Below are 7,617 nucleotides of genomic sequence, written 5' to 3'. Positions count from 1 at the left end.
GCGAAGTCACTTTTCTTTTTTTATGAAGGAGTTGGCAACGTAATTCAACCAAGTCTTGGTGACACTTCGAAATGCAATAAAATAAAACCTGGGCAGCCTTCAGACAGTTTGAATGGTGACAAACATGTTATCACCCATGCCATGAAGAACTATGGTTCACTCTTTTTCCAAGGTCACTTCTGAAAACCTGGGAAATCAGGGGAGAGAATTGGTGCACGTGGCCATTCATACTTGTGCCTTTGTTCACAGATATGTGCTGCAATGTGACATTTATTCCAGCCCCCTTTTATGTGGAAAAATAGACACTCTGGAAATATGTGGAAATGGGGAGAAGCTCGAGGGTGGCAAAAGGATGGAAGATTTTTTTTTTCCTTTTTCCCCATCCTTCCATCCCCAGGAGGCCCCACAGGGGTGTCCCAGTGACCCCAGCCATGCTGTTGGAGCAGCTCAGGAGGGGCCAGGTGGGGGTTTAGCAGGGATGGTGTATTCCAGTCTATCCCTGGAGATGATCTAGACCTGCTGCAGAGTGGTGCAATGGGACTGGGAGATCAGAGCTGGTGTGGGCAAAGCCAAATCCCAGCCTGACCCTGCATTCTTCCACTGCCTGAGCTTCCCCCAGCCTGGGTGAGGGCACAGAGGTGTTGCCAGAGGTCAGCACATGCCCAAGGGTGCTTTCAATAAGATGTTTGCAGGTAGGTGTTGCACAGCAGTTGCCAGAGCCATGCCTACCTTCTGAAGGCAGGGAGCAGCCCCTGCTCTCAGCAGCACACCTGGGAGGGGATGCCAAGGGAGCTTCCCCAGCTGCGGACCTACTAACCCGGGCACCTGTGCACCCATAAAAGTCCACACCTGCACCTTCCCCTTCCTCTGCTCTCTGCTTCCTTCTGCTGCTTTTGGGGGAGCAGATGGCTGCATTTTTAGAGCTAATATAAACCCACATATTTTTAAACTTTGGATTTTTGGTGGTTTGGGTTTTTTTAAGGTGGATGTATTTTTAGTCTCAAAGTTTGGACTAGAGAGAAGAAGGCTGGAAATGTGTCCCAAGCTGAATATTTGAAGGAGGAATCGAGCCCATCACCAAACACAGGTGGGTTTCTTTTTTAAGTCTCGTGGTTTCTTTTTTCCCCTGCTTCATCCTTGCCCTCCTGGTCAGCAGCTGACATGGTGGTTGCATACCTGAGGTCTGTGGTCCTGAGAAAGCCTTTAGAAAGCTGGGAGTCACTGCATTCCTCAGCTGAAACACCATGTTTGAGTATGGTGTTAGCACCCACTTCTTGGGGTTGTGGTGTTGGTCTTTTCTCACAGCTCTGGCTCTCTTGTGACAGCTGCTGCTCTGACAGGTAGGGGCTAAGCTGCCCCAGTGCTGGTAGTGTGGGTGTTATGGAGGAACTGTAACAGAGTTCACTGTGGGCATCCCTGTCCTCTAGCAAGTGGGGATTTTTGTGTGCTGGGGTCCTCTGGGGCTGCTGGGAACTGGAATGGTGCTGGGTACCACACTGAGTGCTGCTCAAACTCAGCAAAAAGGGGGAAAACAAGTCTCCTTTGGGCTGCAAATATTTAGATTATTTCCAGTGTCCAGTTAGTGCTGGGGGGAGCCTGGAGGATGTGGGGTTGCTGGCTTTTTCCAGGAGCAGGGTGGCTGTTCATGCTGGGAGAAGTGGGCCCCTTCCAGCCCCAGGGGCTTGGGAGGCTTGGCAGTGCCACCAAGGGGGTGCTCTCTGCTCCCCTCCCCAGTGAGCCAAATGCCGTGTGGTTCGTTCAGGGCCATGGTGAATGCCCCAGTTTGGCCCCTGGTTGTTTTTCTGTCTCTCAGTGACATCTGGTGCATTGCTGTGAGTTCCCAGAAAGAGGCCCTGATGGAGGATGTCAGGGTAGGAAGAAAGGAGCTGACCTTGCTATTAAAAGGCAACAGAAATGGAAATGTTTCAGGCTGTTTCTAGTTGACGTGTCTGGGAAGAAAATCTCCTTGCTCTGTTCCATCAGGCCCTCACGGGTAGCTTTTCTCTGCTAATTGTTCACTTGATAGGAGATGCTTAATTTATCCTTGTGCCCATTGTACGGCTAAAGAGATCTTGTGGAGTTTGAGGGGGAGTTAAGTCCTACTGATCCCTCATGACTTTGTACATTTCTGGTCTCATAGTGGCACCAACAGCCCTGATGCTCTTGGATCAAAGATGTTGGTCTTGAATGGGAAGAGTTTGGGTCCCGATCCTGCTTTGAGTCCTAAGCAATCCTGTTGAATCCAGTTCAGCAACCCCAGCAACATCTCTTTAAAGAGGGAATTTCTTGCAAATCTCTGACCCCTGCTCTGAGCAGGGTCCAATGGAGGAAGGAAGCCTTGCCATTGTATGGCTGTTCCTTATGATGTGGGAGAAGTTGAGTAATTATTGAGATTAGCAAGAATAAGCTTTGCTTACAGTTTGAGATGAATGAATGTTTTAAACTCTCTTGGGTTGTTGGCTGAAATCACCTGTGGCATCAGTGCAACATCTGTATCCATTATCTGGGCAGTAGAAGACTAACATTGCTTGATGCATGGCATGAACTTGATTTAAAAGGGCTTTCCTTCAATTTTGTTCCCCAGTGCTGAGCGATCCTGCTGGGTGATTCTGTGGGAAGCAGGGGCTGCTCTGCCTGCCTGGAAGGGAAGGGGAGGATAGCATGATAGGCTGTGCTGGATATTTGGAAAATGACCAACTAAGAGCAGCACACGTGAAATGTGACTGGGGTTCGACCTGTGTGCCAGAGGACAGCGTGCGTGTGGTGACAGCATAGTGACAACAGGCAGCCATTGGGATGGAGATGTACAGATAGTCCCTGCTGGCCACAGAGAGATCATCTCCCTGCTTCAGTCTCCTTTGAGCTGTCTGACAGCGTATCTCCAAAAACCTAAAGAGTAGCTTAGCAGCAGAGGCATAAATCATCCCAGGTGCCACCTACCTGTGCCCCAGTGTGTGGTGCTCAGCGCTCTGGCTTTGTGCAGGGCCTGGAGTGAGCTGAGAGCCAGCACTCACCCACAGTGTGGGTGGTGCAGGGGGCTTGGTAGCAGCCACCAGAGCCAAGGATTTAAATGAGTAAGGCCAGGAGCACAGGCAGCTGCTCTTGACTTCAGCCACAGTGCTTCTGTTGTTCAGACCAGTGTTTTCTAGCCACTGCTTGTGGACATGTCAGTGGTGCTGCCAACAGCTGTCCCAGCAGGACCATAGCAGTGGGAAGCATCAATGAAGCGGCTTCCAGAAGCCATGGGCACAGAACAGGGACAGCCAATGGCTTTCTGAGCTCTGCCTTCAAATGCTTTTTGATGATGAAAGTGGCTCCTGTGAGATATCATCACAAGCCCTCTGGTGCTGAGCATGGGTGGGCACTGCCTGGGCTAGTGGCCTGTGCTGCTGTGGCAGTGGCCAAAGCTGGGCAGTGAGGCTAGCGTGCCCCAAATGGAGAAGACTGATGTGCCCAGTGCAGGAGCTCAGGGGTGGGCTCTCCTGTGGGGTTTCTCCATCCTCAGTGCATTTAATCTCTCCTGAGGTGAAAGCATCAGCTTCACCATTGTTTTCACTCAGCATGTTGGTCTTGGTCTGTTCTTACTGTCTTTAACACTGACAAATCCCTGAGCAGAAGAGCACCTAATGACTTTGTTTTACACGCCACAGAGAGGGGAGATGGCATTTAAGAGACTCCAGGAGCCTCTCACCACCTCAAGGGCCTGGCCTAGGGCTTGTTGGAATAAATCAGCCTGGCATGTCTCTGCCTGTCCTTGCAAAGTGTGTTGGAGGTTTTGTTTGCTGGGCTAGAAAAACACATCCTGAGAGCAGGGCAGGAGCCCAGCTCACCTGCCACACTCAGGTAAATGGTACATGAAGGGGCAGAGCTTCATCCCTCAAAGCCCCTGCACATCTGAGCCACTTGCAGTGCATCACTCCAGCCCTGCACAGTCAGGCTGGCGGGTGGATGCAATGTCTGCAACTAGAGCATCTCCAGGAAGGCCCTCTCCCCTTCAGAGACTGAGAGAGCTGATGCTGGGAGGCAGAGCACGTTGCCTTTGACTACTGTGGGCTCTTAAGACCTACTGGAGCATCTGGTTTGGCCTCTGATGGGGACAGGACATGGCAGCAGGGGATGTTGGAGCTGCTCCACCAGCTGGTTCCTCTGCTGTGTGGATGTGTAATGCACACCAGCACAATATGTGAATATGTGCTGTGCAGAGTGTGTGACTGTGGATGCAGTATTTATTTAGGTGTTGAAGGTGAAATGAATCTCTGCCATTTCCCTCTAGGCTGAATCTTTACCTGCTCTCCCAGCTGAAAGACAACACTGCTTCTCTGTACCATGGGAACGTCCTCCCAGCTCAGCGGGATGTTTGCTGGATTTTGGGAGTAAAGCCCTTTTCCCTCCACACCCCCCAATGCCAACCCCCACTCCCCCTAACCCCCTCCTCACTCACTTTTGCCTTCATTTCCAAAGACTGGTGGGGCTGCCACTGCTCTGCCTCTTTCCCTTGTTTTTCCCAACTGTTTTGGAGCTCAGTGGGTGGCTTGGGAGAGAAACCTGCCCAGATCATGAAAGCCATAGAAACACTTCCTATGGGGCTGATAAAAGCAGGGTGGTGGTTTTCCTTTTTTTTTTTTTTCTTTCTTTCTTTTTTTTTTTTTTTTTAATTGACCAGAACCCAAAATAGCCCTTTCCAATGCAACAGATACGTCACCACCCAGTCACCTCGACACAGTAACTGCAGATCCTTCTGGATGATGATGCTTGATGCTCTGGAGGAGGCAGCCAGGCTGCTGCTCCTCCCCAGCATGCACAGGTGAAGTGGGAGCAATGGCACTGGGATAGGTGGAGCCACTGGGAGCATAGTTCAAAGCAATGCTTTCCTTAACCTGTTGATCTCAACCCTTGCCTGCTGGGCTGTTCTCAAGGCTCCTAAACAAAACCCATCCTTCATTAGGTAATGTGGCTACATTTTTTTTTCAGAATTGAGGGTTTTTTTCTTAGATCACTTTTTTTCACCAAATTAAGAGGGAAGAGAAGGGGAGGAAGGGGAACCCCCCAGCTCTTGTCTTGGTGACTTGTCATGCCTGCCTTTAATTGACAGACCTTGTTATTAATGTTTTCCAGCCACCTCTCTTCCAGGGCTCAAACCTCCCTTTTAAAGCCCTGTCATGTTACAAACTGACATGTGTTGACTTTGGCCTAGGAGAAGCCGGGCCCTGGCTGTAGGTAGGAACTGCATGTGTTTAGTCTGGCTTACATTTTATTTTCTCCTTTCATCAAATTAGTTCAGCTGTATTTTTTTTTTCTGAAGGAAAGAAAAAAAAAACTGCTTGACAATCTGAGGCTGTGGGTTAGAATTGCAGCATTGCATTAAAACAACAGAAAAATAGCTTACAAATGTGGGCTGTGTCAGGCCTGGTGGAGATGGGGCCACTGGAGCAGGGATGGGAAAAGCTGCTGCAGGTAAACACTATCTCTATGGAGGTACAGAGATTCCTCCTGCAAGCCCACAGCCCTGGCTGCTTGTCTGATTTATTCCAGTTGATCTTGTTGCATTCAGCCTTGCTAAAATTAGTGCTGTCCTTACTGCACCAGGTTTATTTCTCCACTTCTTGCTCAGCCCAGTCAGCAGTCTTGCTGGGGGTACCCCAGTTCTCCACCCTCTCAGCCAGGCATGTGCTGCAAGCCCACAGAGTGACCACTGGGCTGGAAAGCCAAGGCAATCCTGCTTCTTGCCCATTAAATATCTGGGATTACAGGTTATGTGGCACATTTCATTGGGATAGCAGTTAAGATCCAGACTGCATCCATCGGGGATGCTCCTGTCTCTGAATGTGGAGTGGAGGAGTACCCAGACACTGGGGAGAGCATGTTCTGCCCCTGCTCTCCCAGGTTTTTACCTACACCTTAGTGCCTCACTGTGGGAGGCATCTGGTTCCCTCTTCCTGTATTTCCCCAGGTGCTTCAGAGTTAAATGCACCCAAAATGTCCGTGGGGTTTGTTTATGTAGGACATCTCCCCAACCCCAAGTCACCGAGGACCAGGAAGCACCAGGTCCTGTTCTGGTGCCAAAGGAAAAGCAACAGCTGAAGCTTCAGGGAGTCACTAATGGGCTTGTTCACCATCCTGCCCACACTGAATCCTACCCTGCTCTGCCGGGGGCAGATGAAATGGAACCCGGGGCTGGAAACAGTGCAGGGGGATGGGGGGGAGGTGCCCCAGAAGGGGCTGCCAAGAGGTTCCATGGGGGCGAGGGGAGACACCTCTCCTACCCACTCGGGCATGGCAGTGGCTGTTACTGTCCTTAAAAGTGACAAATGCCTGAGCAGAAGGGCACCTAGTGACTTGGTCTTCCATTCCACAGAGAGGGGAGATGGCATTTAAGAGAGCCCAGGAGCTGGTGTTGCTTCTGCAAGGAATGACTGCCCTATCATACCCAAACAGCACAAGTGGAAAATAAATAAAGGATCCTCCTTTGCCCAAAGGGCATGTTACAGACAACCCATCTTTGCCTCCTGAAAGGTCTTGCAGGTGGGTGCTGGTTTAGCATCTCCCCTCTTAGCAATTCCAATGTATATCCTTTTTCCTGCATCTTGTGATGGGTGTTTCTATGGGCCCCATGGGATGCCCATCCAGCTGACCTTTATCCTCAGTGCCCACTAAGACTGTGCCAGACACACCATCCTGGCAGTCACAGCCCCCCCTGCCTGGATTATCTCTCTGTTTTTCATCTGTATGGGCAAACAAGAAGAGGTCTCATCTGTGATGCTGGCTGCCCCACAGGTGCCACTGCAAACTGGGGGAGCCAAAGGGTTCCCTGCCTCCCTGACTGACCCATACAGAAAGGGCTCCCCCCAGAAAGTGTGGAGGGATTTGGCACCAAGACCTCTTCTCCCCACAGCCACAATCCCTCTCCAAAGTGCCCACCTGGGCAGTTGGACCATACACACGAGGACCTGACTCCTCATGGGGGGGCTGAAATATTTTCTCACAGTTACTTTTGTAATATTAGTGAAATCAAAGCAAAACGTGTCAAAATTCCCATTAAGACACATTTAACTTCCCTTGTTCCTAGACAAAGTGCCTTTGCCTGGAGGCAGGTTTCGGGTTTGCTGCACGGCCGTGGGAGACTATTGGATTACAGGCAGCACCGAGCCAGAGTTTGCTTTCTTTAGGGTAAAGGCTTTTCCTAATCAGGATCAGTTTAATTCTGTTATCTGAATTATTAGCTTCGCTCTGTGTGCAGGAAGAAGATGAGGGAAAGGAGACTGTTGCTAGAAGGGGAGAGGGTCTGAGCCCCAAAGGGAATTGTCTCTCCTTGTCTGGGACCTACTGTTTGCACTACAGAAGCTCTGTGTTTGTGTTGTAGGCAGTGATGGATGGGGGAGTCTGTGAAGGCTCTCCAAGGGCTTTGCAGCTCCAGGTTAAGGCTCATTGTCTGGCTTTGCCATAGGTGAGTGTCAACCTGATTTACTGGTGGGGAAACTGAGGCATGGGGCAGCAATCAGGAATGTGGAGCTAAGCTGCCCTCACCTGTAGAGATGTAAGATGAACTTGTCATTAAGTAGAGGATACAGCAAAATCCCTTCTTTCCTCCTGGAAAAAAACAGCATCTCTGCATCCTGG

This window comes from Anomalospiza imberbis, chromosome 11, assembly GCF_031753505.1.
Source record: "Anomalospiza imberbis isolate Cuckoo-Finch-1a 21T00152 chromosome 11, ASM3175350v1, whole genome shotgun sequence".
Lineage (NCBI taxonomy): Eukaryota > Metazoa > Chordata > Aves > Passeriformes > Viduidae > Anomalospiza > Anomalospiza imberbis.
Note: the sequence above shows the minus strand (reverse complement) of the source record.